Source organism: Pan troglodytes, chromosome 16 (assembly GCF_028858775.2).
Source record: "Pan troglodytes isolate AG18354 chromosome 16, NHGRI_mPanTro3-v2.0_pri, whole genome shotgun sequence".
In the NCBI taxonomy this organism is placed as follows: domain Eukaryota; kingdom Metazoa; phylum Chordata; class Mammalia; order Primates; family Hominidae; genus Pan; species Pan troglodytes.
In genome coordinates, this window is record NC_072414.2 from 83,878,219 (window position 1) to 83,891,782 (window position 13,564).

The window sequence follows — 13,564 nt, forward strand, 5'->3', positions numbered from 1 at the left end:
AGTGCTCACACTCGTGGCGGCATGCAGTGCTGCTTTGGCTGGCTTTACGAGAGATTTGGGTTCTGTCACCATGCTCAGTGGCTTTGGTCTGGCCACATTTGGTGAATGGCTGCCCCTCCACCTTCCAGGGTGAATATCAAATTGTGTCCATATTCTTCCTTTAACCCATGTGCCCAGATGCATTTTTTTTGGGCGGGGGAAGGTAGGTATTTTTCATTTTTATGGATACATAGTAGCTGTGTGTATGTATATGTGTGTGTGTGTGTGTGTGTGTATGTGTGTGTATGGGGTACGTGAGATTTTTTGACAGAGGCCTACAATGTGCAATAATCACATCAAGGTAAATGGGGTATCCATCATCACCTCAAGTATTTATCATTTCTTTGTGTTACAGACATTCCAGTTATACTCTTTCAGTTATTTTTAAATGTAAAATAAATTACTGTTGACTGTAGTCACCCTGTTGCAATATCAGATACTAGAGTTTATTCATCCTGTCTATATTTTTGCACCCATTAACCATCCCCACCTCCCCTGCCCGCTTCCCAGCCTCTGGTAACCATCATTCTACTCTTTACCTCCCAAATGCATTTTGGGTACCAGCTATTTCTTTGGTCAGTGCTGGTACCACTAGTGGTGCTTTTTTTTTTTCTTTTTCTCCTTTTTTTGAGACCGAGTCTCGCTCTATTGCCCAGGCTGGAGCGCAGTGTTGTGATCTCGGCTCACTGGTGCGATCTTGGCTCACTGCAACCTCTACCTCACAGGTTCAGGCAATTCTCCCTGCTTCAGCCTGCCTAGTAGCTGGGATTACAGGTGCCCACCACCATGCCCGGCTTTTATATTTTTAGTAGAGATAAGGTTTTCACCATGTCGGCCAGGCTGGTCCCGAACTCCTGACCTCAGGCGATCTGCCCACCTCGGCCTCCCAAAGTCCTGGGATTACAGGTGTGAGCCACTGCACCCAGCCCACTGATGGTGCTTTTTAATGAGAAAGTCTGGTCAAGGGCAGCAAGGGCAGAGGCTGGTTCTAGTCCAGGATTCTCAACCTGTCTGCAGGTAGAATCACCTGGGGACTTTGGGAAAAGCCCATTGCCTAGTCTGTCTTCCAGACCAGCTTCATCACAATCTCCAGGAGTGAGACCTAGGGATTGGTGTTTTATTTTTACAGGTTTCCGAGGTGAATCCAATGTGCAGCCCAGTTTGAGCCCCATTGATGTATCTGATCTAAGAGGTTAACAGGTGCAGTAATGTGGGGAGGGGCACATATGCTCTGGCTCTGTCATGTACTGTGTGGATTTGGTAACATTAGTGTTTGGTTTTGTTTGTAAACTTTGTGATGGGTATAATTCTATTACACAGTGTCTAACACGTAATTTGTGCTCAATAAATGGTCACCTCCTCACCGTCTCCTTCCCTGTTCACCTCCTCCTCAGACATAAGCAAGGTCAGTTATGTAATGCTGGCAGGCTGTTGGCAGCAGGCACCGGATAAATGTGTATTGCAGGTTTCCTGCTGTTTATGGATCATGTTTTATTCATGCACATATGATGCAGAATGCTCCCTCTGAGGGGAGAACTTTGAGCCTGCAGATTCAAGATGTGGCAATACATTTATATAAATTGAGGGCACGAAGGCAAGTGGGTGATGAGAAACGCAAAGCCCTGACGGAGGGTTTCACAGGCATTTAGGAAGTGGAGGCCAAGGATGGTCAAGCAGCCTGGAATTGCTCTTTTTCCTAGGTCAGCACTGCCCTCTAGTGGGGCAGAGTCACAGCCAACCCGCGTTTCCTCCTCACTCCTCCCACTTGCGAGAACCATGTAGGGTTAAAATTACTCCAAGTCCAGGCAAAGAAACAGCCTAGGGAGACCAGCCATGCACGCCCCCATTCTTGGACTCATTGTTCCTGAAACACAAAGATAATTCTAGAAAGCTTCTATTCATGCCAGATATCAGAAGATTTGCATGCATTACATATAATTCTCGCTGTTCTACAAGACTGATAACCCTTCTTCCCAGACTCAGAGTTGGGAAGTGAATCTTCCAGAAATTGAGAAATGTAACCAGGATTCCAGCCTGGTAGGAATCAGCCTTGGCTGATTCTCACGCCTTCACCACTGTGCCATGATACCTGCTCTTTCTCTAGGAACTAGGTCCTGGAGTCCTGAGTTAAAATCCACTTCCACCATGTACAAGCTGTGTGACCTTGGTGCAGCTGACTGATCTCTCTGCGCTTCTGTATTCTCATCTACAAAAAGAGTCTCATAAACTCACCTTATCAAGGCATAGTGAGAATGATTGACCTTGAATAAATCAGAAGGGGCAGAGAAAGAGCTGAAGAAAATGACTGCCTCTGGATGGTAGGAAAACTGTGTTTTCCCCCTGCTGAATGCATTACTTTTATAATCAGACCAAATGATCACTTTCCTTGTAAAGAGGTAGAAGCCGTCACCCGTGTGTACCAGCCCTGCGAGATATTATAGGAGAGACCGTTTTCTTGTTTCCTCGAAGTTGAGTCAAGCAAATCTCAAGATTCCTCTAAAGAAAACCTCAGGCTTCCCCCGAAGGGATCTCTCATTTTGTCAAGTACAGAACCCTCAGCTCTGCCCTTCTGCTGCCCTGCTAGCTTGGTGCTGTCTCTGTCACTGCTAAGAAGTCAGGACTGACTGTCATGTGAGATCTCACTGTCCTCAGGTGCCCTCCCTTCCCACGTTCAGGAAGGGATCTGAGCAGAGGTTTGAGTGCAGGGCAGCGTGACTCCTGGGTGCCGTAGGTTCTCCCTTCACCACTCTCCCAAGGACAGCTGAGAAGTGCCTGGTCCTTGCAGTTCCGTTCTATCAGCACCTGAAATTCTATTGCAATAGATAATTGTATTCTTCAGAAGTATGTTCTTCAGAGAATCGTATTTGTCTCTAAGCTTTCTGTCATTAGGAGAAGTGTGATGGGGATTTATTAAAAATTACTCATAAGAAATAAGCCTTGTACATAGAAACAGAGGAGAAGGGAAGATCTAAATGCATGTCAGTGTTTCTGGGTGGTGAGAGATGGTGATGTGTGCTATCATCTTTGTAATAGCGATTGCTAAAATTTATTGAGCACTTACTGTGTGCCAGGCACTGTGGAAAGCCCTTGTGAGGCACTAATCACCCAAACCTCAAAACAATCCTGCGAGGTGGGTACTGTTAACCTCACTCACAGGTGAGAGTATGGAGGGCCAGAGTAGGTAAGTACCTTTGCCAAGGTCGCACAGCCAGTGACTGCAGACCCTGGCCATGCAGCTCTAGGGTCTGTGTTCTTGGCCACTGTGTTATTCTGCCTCTCTATGCTTGGTTTATCCTCAGTCATCCTTAATGAGCATGTGCTGCTTTTAAAATGAAGAAAAGGGGTTTTGTTTGTAAATTAACTTATATGGTTCCATGAATGATAAACGCATATGAAGAAAGACAATACAAATATAATAATGCCTAAAGGGAAATATGAGAACGATGCTAATCCTTTACATGATCCTGTATTTTCCACATTCTCTAAAAAAAGCAGAGTTTACCTAAGTGATTTAAAACGTCATAAAAAAAGAAAATCCTGCTGTTAGAGGCACCAGTAAGAAGAACAAATAACAGCTGATGGTTTTTGAGAATGTCTGTGTTCCAGGAATTGATCAGAAGCATTCTGTGCACTACGTATTTGACCCTCAATAACCCCTTAGGAGGTAGGGATTGTTGTCATCCCATTTTACAGAGGAGGAAACTGAGGCCGAGGGAGCATTTGTACCATGCTCACAGACACACCAGTACAGCAGAGCCTTGACACCGATCCTCCCTCAAGGTCAGTAGTACCTCTCTGTCCTTTTCCACCCCAGGAGACCTTGAGGGTCAGAAACACGAATGGGCGCATCTAATTGCAAAGTGAGTAGGGGAGCTGATAGCAGTCCCTGGGTTTCTGGATGGCCTGTTTGGCTTTGCTCTCAGGGGCATAAAGAGTTTATGCCAGCAGGTAGCAGATGCCTGCAGCTCCTCGGGCAGCCTGTGCTCCTCTCACCCAGCCCCACAGGCTGTTCAACGCAGGAGCCATGCCCCATGGTACACTTTGACAAAGAGAAAAATAAAGGTTCACATGGAAGGGTCAACATTTTTCTCAAACAATGCAGCATGCACCACCATAGCCAGCCAGTGATACTATCTCTTCCAAGAGCAGGCCTTCCAGTGAGCCTGCAGAAGCCGCAGGGCCAGGCGGAAGGAGGGAGAACAAGAATGGCTGCCATGGAGTCTTCCTCTTGGAGCATCAGTGGAAACTGATGTTTATGAAGTGCTTCATCTGTGCCAGGGCTGGGCCCCCACCATTGCTTTCATTTATTACTCACCACAGCCCTATAAAATGTCTTAGTAGCACACTACTTTTCAGATGCAGCAAACCAGCATAGAGAGGCTGAGGGGGCTCCCCAGGTTTCCAGGCAGTTAAGTTGGTAGTACTTGGACGCACATCCAGTCCAGCTCTAGAACCCACTCTGAATCCCACCCCACCTGCCCTCTGAAGGGCAACTGGGCTTCCCTGCTGTAAGTTTTGATTTCAGAGTAGCCGTGTGCCTGCAACTGAATGGCCTCCTCGATTCAAGGAGCTGCCTTTGAATAGCAAAGTTTGGTTGTTTTTGTTCTTCAGCCCTGTCTATTTGCACGTGAGCTAACTGGGGACCCAGTTTTGCGTAGGCATATTGTGGTTAAGCTGCTGCCTGGAAGCCAAGTGCCCCGGGGCGAGCTGCTTAAGTGGGCCTCATGCCTTCTTGGATGAAACTGGGATGGTAGCACCCAACCCATTGCCTAGTTGGGAGTAATCCTGAGGTAACATTTGTGAATCACATAGTCCAACTGGCGTCACACAGCAGGCACTCAAATAGCCATTTGTGTGTATGTACTTATATCACGCATGTGCATACGTGTGTATTAAAAATATTAAAATCACGTTTTCTTGCCTGAAACGTAGATACACAGCTTACACGTTGTTGTGAAATAAATACCCATGAAGTCTATAAACAAATCAACCACAAAACCAGCATTGGAGAATCTCCTCCCCACCTCTCCCCAAGGACCCTCCCTTCCCCCAACAGTAACCACAGTCCTGACTTCTGTAATATTCCTTTCCCTGGTTTTCTTTATAGTTTGACTCCCTGTCACTAAAGAGTTAACTTTGCTGTTTGGAATCCTGCATAAGTAGAATCACACCAGGACGTGTTTTTCTGCCAGGCATTACATCTTTCAACTTCAACCATGTCGTTGATGATCACCTATAGATGATCTGTTTTCTTTGCTGTAGAGTAACTCCAGAGTACGGGAGATCACAGTATGTTTTTCTGTTCTACCATGGTTGGGCATTTGGGATAGTTTCCAATTGGGAAATCTTACAAACAGTGCTGGTGTGCGCATTCTTGGATGCTTCTCCCAGTCCGTCAGCACACTTTCCGTGGGGTGTTTACCAAGGACTCAGAATTGTGCATCATTGGATTAGTTTATCTTCACTTTTTCAGACACTGCCAAGTTTTGCCAAGGTGTTGTCCAATTTACACTCCTACCAGCAGTGTAGGAGAGTTTCAGATCCTTGCCAACACTTGGTAGTGTCAGACTCTTTAACCAGCTGAAACACACTCGTATGTTATTGGGGTTTAAATTTATAATTCTCTGAATTCTAATAAGACTGACCATGTTCTTATATCTTATTGTTCATTTGGATTTCCTGTTTTGTGAAATGCCTATTAAGGTTTCTGTCGATTTTTCTCCTGGTTTTTTTCTTTCTCATCAATTTGTAGTAGTTTTTATATAGTCTACATATGAACTCCTTGATTCTTACATGTATTATAAAAATATATGTGTTACACATGTATTTTCCCACATTTTCACATTCTTGGTGAACTCTTCTGATAAATCAGCTTCACTCTGATAATGAAGTTGTTAATTGTAATGTAGTCCAGTCTTTTCTTTCAATAGCTAGTGTTTTTTAAGTTTGGTTTAAGAAATCTTTCAGCCGGGCTCAGTGGCTCATGCCTGTAATCCTAGCACTTTGGGAGGCCAAGGCGGGTGGATCACCTGAGGTCAAAAATTCAGGACCAGCCTGGTCAACATGGTGAAACCCTGTCTCTACTAAAAATACAAAAATTAGCCAGGCATGGTGCCACGTGCCTGTAATCCCAGCTACTCAAGAGGCTGAGGCAGGAGAATCACTTGAACCTGCTGTGGGGACGGCAGAGGTTCCAGTGAGCTGAGATCAAGTCACTTCACTCTAACCGGGGTGAAAAAGCAAAACTCCGTCTCAAAAAAAAAAAAAAAAAGAAATATTTCTCTACCCCCAACATCATGAAGGTACTTTACTCTGTCATTTTCTAGAAGCTTTTATGTTTTCCTTTTCACCCTTATAGTCTCTGGTCTCTGACCCACCTGGAATTGATTTTTGCACATGTTGTGAGGTGAGGCTCATTCCCCCACCACCCCCCTCCCTCCGCCCACCGCCTATAGTTGCAAATTGTCCTAGCACCATTTATGGAAAATACCATTCTTTCCCCCACTGTTTTGCAGTGCACACTTTGTCATAAAGCAGATGTCTGTAAGGGTGTGGATCTGTTGTTGGGCTTCTCTTTTGCTTCATTGCTATATTTGTTATTTCTTGTGCCAGAGGCACCTTGGCTTTAAAAGAAGTCCTGATACCCAACAGGGAAAGTCTTGACAACAGTTGTGCTTCTTCAAACATGTCTAGACTGGCCTTGGTCCTTAGCATTTCTATGAACGATTTAGAATCAGCTTGCTACATTCCACAAACACAAAATGTTCCCTAGTACTTTTATTATCTATTATTATTATTATTTTTTTTTTTTTTTGAGCTGGAGTTTCGCTTTTGTTGCTCAGGCTGGAGTGCAATGGCGCTATCTTGGCTCACCTCAACCTCTGCCTCCCAGGTTCAAGCAATTCTCCTGCCTCAGCCTCCTGAGTGCCTGGGATTACAGGCATGTACCACCATGCCCAGCTAATTTTGTATTTTTGGTAGAGTCGGGGTTGTCTCCATGTTGGTCAGGCTGGTCTTGAACTCCCAACCTCAGGTGATCCACCTGCCTCGGCCTCCCAAAGTGCTGGGATTAGAGGTGTGAGCCATCACGCCCAGCCCCATCTATTATTATATCTTATATCAGTAATAGTATTAAAGTTGAATAATTCTTCCTGGACCAGAAAATTTCAAGTTTCCAGTTGTATTTTCCAAATTCTTCTGGTTACATGCACCTAGTCTGACCCTTCATGTAGACTTAGTGAGTCCCATGGTCGGATTGCATCTAGAAGGAGGTACATCGAGTGGGAGAGTCCACAGCACAGACAGAGACATCTGCAGAGGGACTTGGGGAAAGAGCACTGGTCAGGGAAAGAGGAGGTTTGGGTCTGGGTCCCAGCTCTGCCACCAACTGGCCAGGTGAGCTTGGGCAAGCCATTGCCAAGAAGAGTCGCTCACTCCTTCTTCTGCATGGCCACTGTGACTAGTGCTCTCAACCACACATCCTTTCAACAAACAGCGAACTTACTGTCCATCAGCACTGGGGCGAAATAGGAATAGAAAGAAGAATAAAGCATCATCTCTGCCTGAGGGGCTTAGCATCTACAACAGTGTCTCTTGGACTGTGCTGCAGTCAACACCAGAACTGAGAAATGACACACACAAAAAAATGTTTTGTGGTCAAATAATTAACACAAAACCTTTGTGCAATATTCCATTCATGCATATTAGCATTTATGAGATCTGAGAAGTCTTGGAGTTTAACCCAGATTTGCTTAACGATTGTATTAGTTTTCTATCACTGCTGTAACAAATTATTGCAAACTTAGTGTAAAACACAAATTTGTTATCTTACGCTTCTGGAGGTCAGACATCCATATTGGGTCTTACTGGGCTACAATCAAGGTGCCGGCAGGGCTGTGATCCTGCGTGGAGGAGAAAATCTGTTTTCTTGCCTTCTCCAGCTTCTATAGGCTGCCCACAAGCTTTGGCTCATGGCCATCCACCATCTTCAAAGCCAGCATGACTAGTCAGCTCTTTCTCATGATGCCGTCTCTCTGGCTCTGCCATCACATCCCCATTTCTGACTCGGACTCCCTCTTCACATTTAAAGGATCCTTGTGATAAGATTGTGCCTATGGGGACTCTCCAGTATAATCTCTTAATCTACAACGTTAATTCCTCTTGGTCGCTTAAGGTAACATAGTTGCCTTAAGGGATTGGGATGTGGAGGTTTTTGGGGGCCGCTGTTCTTCCTGCCACGGTAGTGGAACCCCTGTGAGTCCACTTACCCCAGCTTTATTTATTTATTTATTTGTTATTTATTTGTTATTATTATTATTTTTTTTTTTTTTGAGATGGAGTCTGTCTCTGTCGCCCAGGCTGGAGTGCAGTGGCGTGATCTCGGCTTACTACAAGCTCCGCCTCTTGGGTTCATGCCATTCTCCTGCCTCAGCCTCCTGAGTAGCTGTTGACTACAGGCACCTGCCACCACGCCTGGCTAATTTTTTGTATTTTTAGTAGAGACAGGGTTTCACCGTGTTAGCCAGGATGAACTTGATCTCCTGACCTCGTGATCCGCTTGCCTCAGCCTCCCAAAGTGCTGGGATTACAGGCGTGAGCCACCACGCCCAGCCACCCCAGCTTTATTAAAGCACATCTGACACTGTGTGGCACATGGTGTGGAGGACTCGGTGCAGGGTGGGATCTTCCTCTAGCCCCTCACCATCATGTACTCTCATCTTGGTACTGCTCCTGATATCATGTGATAGATTTGTGTTTGTTGCCATTCTTCAAACTCCACAAGGGTGAGGTTTTCATCTGTTTTGTTCACTGCTATGTCCCATAGTGTTCACTGCTGCTGACATAGTCCTAGCAACTAGGAGGTTCTCAGTGGGTATTTGTTGACCGAGAGTGGTGGAAAGTCTTTCTAATAAGACAGCAAGCTTCTTGAGGGCAAAATTCTTGTCTGAGTTATCTTTTCTTCCCCAGGGTCCAGAGGTGGCTGGTGCTAAATTTAAAGATTATATAGTGCGGGAAAAGGCAGACTCACCACCAGGAAGTCTTGCTGGAGGTCGTTTTCTTAAGGAATTTGCCGTAGTGTATACCTAGACTAATCTGTCATGGGCAGAAACTCTTCATCATCTGGGTATAAGTTGAGATAATAAGCTTCTCAGGCAAATTTGCAACAGAGGGTCCCAAACTTTCTTGGTTCACAGCGTCCTGAGTCCAAAAGAAATACGTAATAGTTTTGTTTATCAAGCAGTTAGGCTCATACTGCTTAGTAAGTGTTGCTATCCTCACAACATAGAGTAGCTGCTTGAAAACCATGATACATATCAACAGAAAAAATATATATTTTTTAATCATAATCGCTTACTAATGGGATGTGTGTCCCTGTTGGCAACTGCACAGTTTCTGAAACCTTGGAATCAGATTGGACATTGCCACCCTCATTTTCTGTGCATATTGATTTCCACACTTGGTTTTCTCACAGCAACTATGGAAAACTCAGCTCACAAAGATGTAATGTCATTGAAAGAAATCCAGTGTTGACACCATAGGCTACCTTGGGATAGTAGATTCACATGTCCAAGAGATGTCAGGTATTGCTGTGTTTCCATTAGAAACTCAAGATATTCTGCGTTACCCCTGTGAGTTCACTGCAGTACCCAATGGTGTCCCAGCACAGTCTGTAAACTGAAGATTTGTGCTAATTCACTGAAGGCCTGTGTACAGAATGCCAGAGCCAGATCACCATGCAGGGGGGCACTGCATTCAGACCCTGGTCCCCTTGTCCAGCCATCTCATCCCTGGGAGGTCGGGCTGGCAACCCAGTGTGCCAACATGCTTGGCTTGGCAAGCAGCAGATCAGTGGGGTGGACTCCAGACATCCAGTCAGTCTGGATGCTGATGAGGCTTGAGATTACAGCTGTTTCCCAGCAAGAACTCCTTCCTGGGCCTGGCCGGCTCCCAGCTCCAGCCCCTGTCCCCCAAAGATAGCTTTAAGAAATGAGGTATGGAGGGTGTAGTGAGCTTTGGAAAGAGAAGGACTGGGAACCCAGGTGGGTGCCAGCCCTCATTGTTGTAGGAGAGTCACAGGTGTCATCTATTTAACAAACCCTTCCCTGGGTCTTTCTGTGTGCCAGACACTTTTGTAAGAGCTTTGCAAATAGGAGGTCATTCAATCCTCACCACAACCCCATGAAGTCGATCTATTATTACCCCCACTTTACAGAAGAAGCTGAGGCATGGGAGGTTAAATATACCTTGCCCAAAGGTTCATGGAGCTGGGAAGTGGTAGAGCTGGGATTTGAACCCAGGCGGTTCATACTCTCACCTGGACTTTTCCCTTAGCGGGTTAGAAAACCCGGGCAATCCTTCCCACTGTGCTGCTTTCTAGCAACGTGCTGGGGCCGGGTGCTGAACCACTCTAAGATTCTGTTTTTCCGCTGTGAAACAGGCCCAGTAAACTTCCCCCTGGGGTCATTGAATGGCTTCCAGGAGATCAGGCATGTAAAGTGCTTTCAATTATCCAGGGTAGTAGCACAGAAAGCCTTCAGGCCTCCCTGACTAGGGAATCCCAGGCTCTCCTCCCCACCGACATACATGAACCTGGAAGACAGCAGGGGGCAGCACCGGGCCGCTGCAGAAGGTTCTGCACCTGGAGGCGCTGGCCCTTCCTTCCACAGGGATCCTGCATCTCAGTACCTGGCAATCTGCTCCTCCTCCGTTCAGGCAGAACATTCGAGCTGGCTTTGCCAAAACAAGAACAAAATCACAGCCTGGCAGGATGAATTAAGGGGGAAACCAAGGAAGAAAGCTCAGCATAACCGTTGTTAGCTCAGAACCTGCCTTGCATATCTGGGCCCTCTGAAGCTGCTCGTTTCAGTTGTTAAGATATTTCTGAAGGCACTTCCCGATGCATGAAGGCCCCTCCCACGTCCCACCACCGGACTGTCCTTTGAAAAAGGTTCGAGAACGCGTTGCAGGTGGAGGTTTACCTTGAGGTCCGTGTGACGAGGAGCGACATAGAAAAGTGACCAGGGGTTGCACCTGAGGAGGAAGATGCCGTTTATACCAAAATACATGTGCACAATGTCTTTGGTGTTTGGCATGGGGTCCTATCAACTCCATCCTGTTCCTTTTTAGCTTATCTTTGTTCAGCTGAAACCCAGATGAGAACAGGACCTTGAAAAAGCCACAATTCAAACTCTGGAAACCCACACCTTCTCATAGAGGAATTTGGTGGAGACGCTGCCTCAGGGTGTGGTGTCTCCACAGCAGGCCACTGCTGTTCCCTGCTGTTCCCTGTTCAAGCCACCATCCCCACTCACTGGCCCATCTGGGCCCTGTGGGGCTCCTGTGGACAGCTGAGGCCAGCAGCTTGAGGGACGCCCCTCCTTTTCTGCAAGAGGGCAGGAGGCCTGGGACCCCAGTTGTGCTATGATGTCTGGCTAGTCCTCACTTTCAACTGTACTGTCCCCAAGCATGGGGGTAACAGCACAGTCTCGATGCAACCTCTTCAGCTTGTTGGTTGTTTCTGTTTTTCCAAGGATGCTGAAGGCTTGGTCCTTTGACCTATTAAGTATTAATAATAATTCTCCTTAGTCTGTAGGGCATGGATCAGTGACGAATACATTGCTTGGGGGATTTATTTAAGGGAAGAAGGGCTATGATTATGGGTGATGGGGGAGGTGCCGGGAGTCACAGCGGATGAGTCAGAAGGGTAGGCACAGCACCCATGGCAAGAGAATTGTATCCCTGTGCTCTGTGTCCTGTTCTTTTGGGAAGGCCTGAGCAGTGAGTTTGTTTGCTGAGCCATCTCTAGAGTGCCCGTAACTCTGACTGCTGGCTTACCACAGCCTGCAACCTGGATGGGAGGATATGACTGGCTTCAGGACTTTGCAGGAATCTCTGTGGTCTAGCGTGGGTGCCGCTTCTGACTCGGACAACTGCTTTCCATGCCCTCTACTTCCTGCTGTTTTCTCAGATCCTCTTCCTGCTGCTCTGCTCCCTAACCACAACCCCACTAAATAGAGCCCCCTAATTCTAGCCCATTCTCGAAAGATCTTTTCCAGTAACATCCCCTGCCCCCAACTTTGTGAGCTTGGTTATCTTAAAGTTATGACAAACCAGAGATAATGTGCTGATCATGTGAACGTCACTCTTCTCCAAAGTGACACATTTTCATTTTTTAAAATGCAGCTTATTAACAGAAATAAGATTCTACAGTTTCTGGTTGGCCGTGGAGTGACTATTTGGAAACAGTGGAACTTCCAGATTTCTTCGCATCCAAGTAGGATTTTGCTGAGGGTGGACTCAGCCCTGTTTCTCTGATATAAAACATTTTCTTCATTCTTTCCTTCATCAAACATCTCCTATAAGCCCTGTTCAAGTGACTGCTTCAGGGTTCTGGGTTCCTGTCTGTAAATGTGTGTTAGTTCATTCTTGCCTTGCTATAAAGAAATACCTGAGGCTGGGTAGTTTACAAAGAAAGGAGATTCGAGTGGCTCGGGGTTTTGCAGACAGTACGGGAAGCATGTTGTTGGCATCTGCTCCTGGTGAAGGTCTCCGGAAGCTTCCAATCATGGCAGGAGGCAAAGGGGGAGCAGGCACCTTACATGGCGAGAGCCAGAGCAAGAGGGAGAAGGGGAGGTCCCAGACTCCTTTAAACAATCAGATCTTGTGTGAACTGAGTGAGAGCACACTCATCACCAAGGGGGCGGTGCTGAGCCATTCATAAGGGGTCTGCCCCCATGATCTAACACCTCCTACTAGGCCCCACCTCCAATATTATGGATTACACTTCAACATGAGATTTGGAGGGGACAAACATGCAAACTATATTACGTGGCTTCCTTTGCCCGGTATTTAAAAACCATTTGCCTTCCTCTGTGTAGTTTAAGTTGTTTTTCCCCACTCCAAGTCAATGAATGTGTTCGGAGGAGGGAAAGCTTCAAGTCAGCGAGGCTAGGATTTTTACTGGTTGGTTCAATGCTGAATCCCCAACCCTGAGAATAGTACTTGGCACATAGAAGGAGCTCAGTAAAACTTGACTGAATGGATGAATATGTGATTGGTTCCACAATGACATAACCGAGAGAATTTAGGGTGAGTTGGTCTACCCCTATGAACAGACTAGGCTGGAGAGCTACCCTCCACTGGGCTTAGGTTCCCAGCAGTGACATTCATCTCTCACTCTGCTCTCCAGGTGCCTGTGTGGCCTGTTAGCACCCAGCCTTGGAGCTGCCTGGCCTGGAATTACCCATGCACTGACTGTCGTCATCAGATGGCCAGCTTCTAAAGGGAAGGGCCACTTTCTGGACTCTTATTTTTGCCTCCAGGGCCTGGAGAACTGTCAGTGCTCAAGAAATGTCTACCAAATTGAAATTTAAATAGATACAGCCTGTGGGTTTGAGTTTTGGGATCAGTACTTTTCCCAGAATGTCCTAAAATTTCTGTGTAAAATACCAGGTATTGTATCGATCAGTTACTTAAGCACTGCCCAGAGCCTGCCATTTTCTCAAGTGCTACAGAATCACTTAAT

General features: G+C 46.3%; 1 protein-coding gene across 12 annotated transcripts in view; it reads left to right on the forward strand.

The window, feature by feature from the left end:
* Positions 1–13,564, forward strand: part of SLCO3A1 (solute carrier organic anion transporter family member 3A1) — a 321,311-nt gene that overhangs the window by 229,740 nt on the left and 78,007 nt on the right. The window lies entirely within an intron of this gene.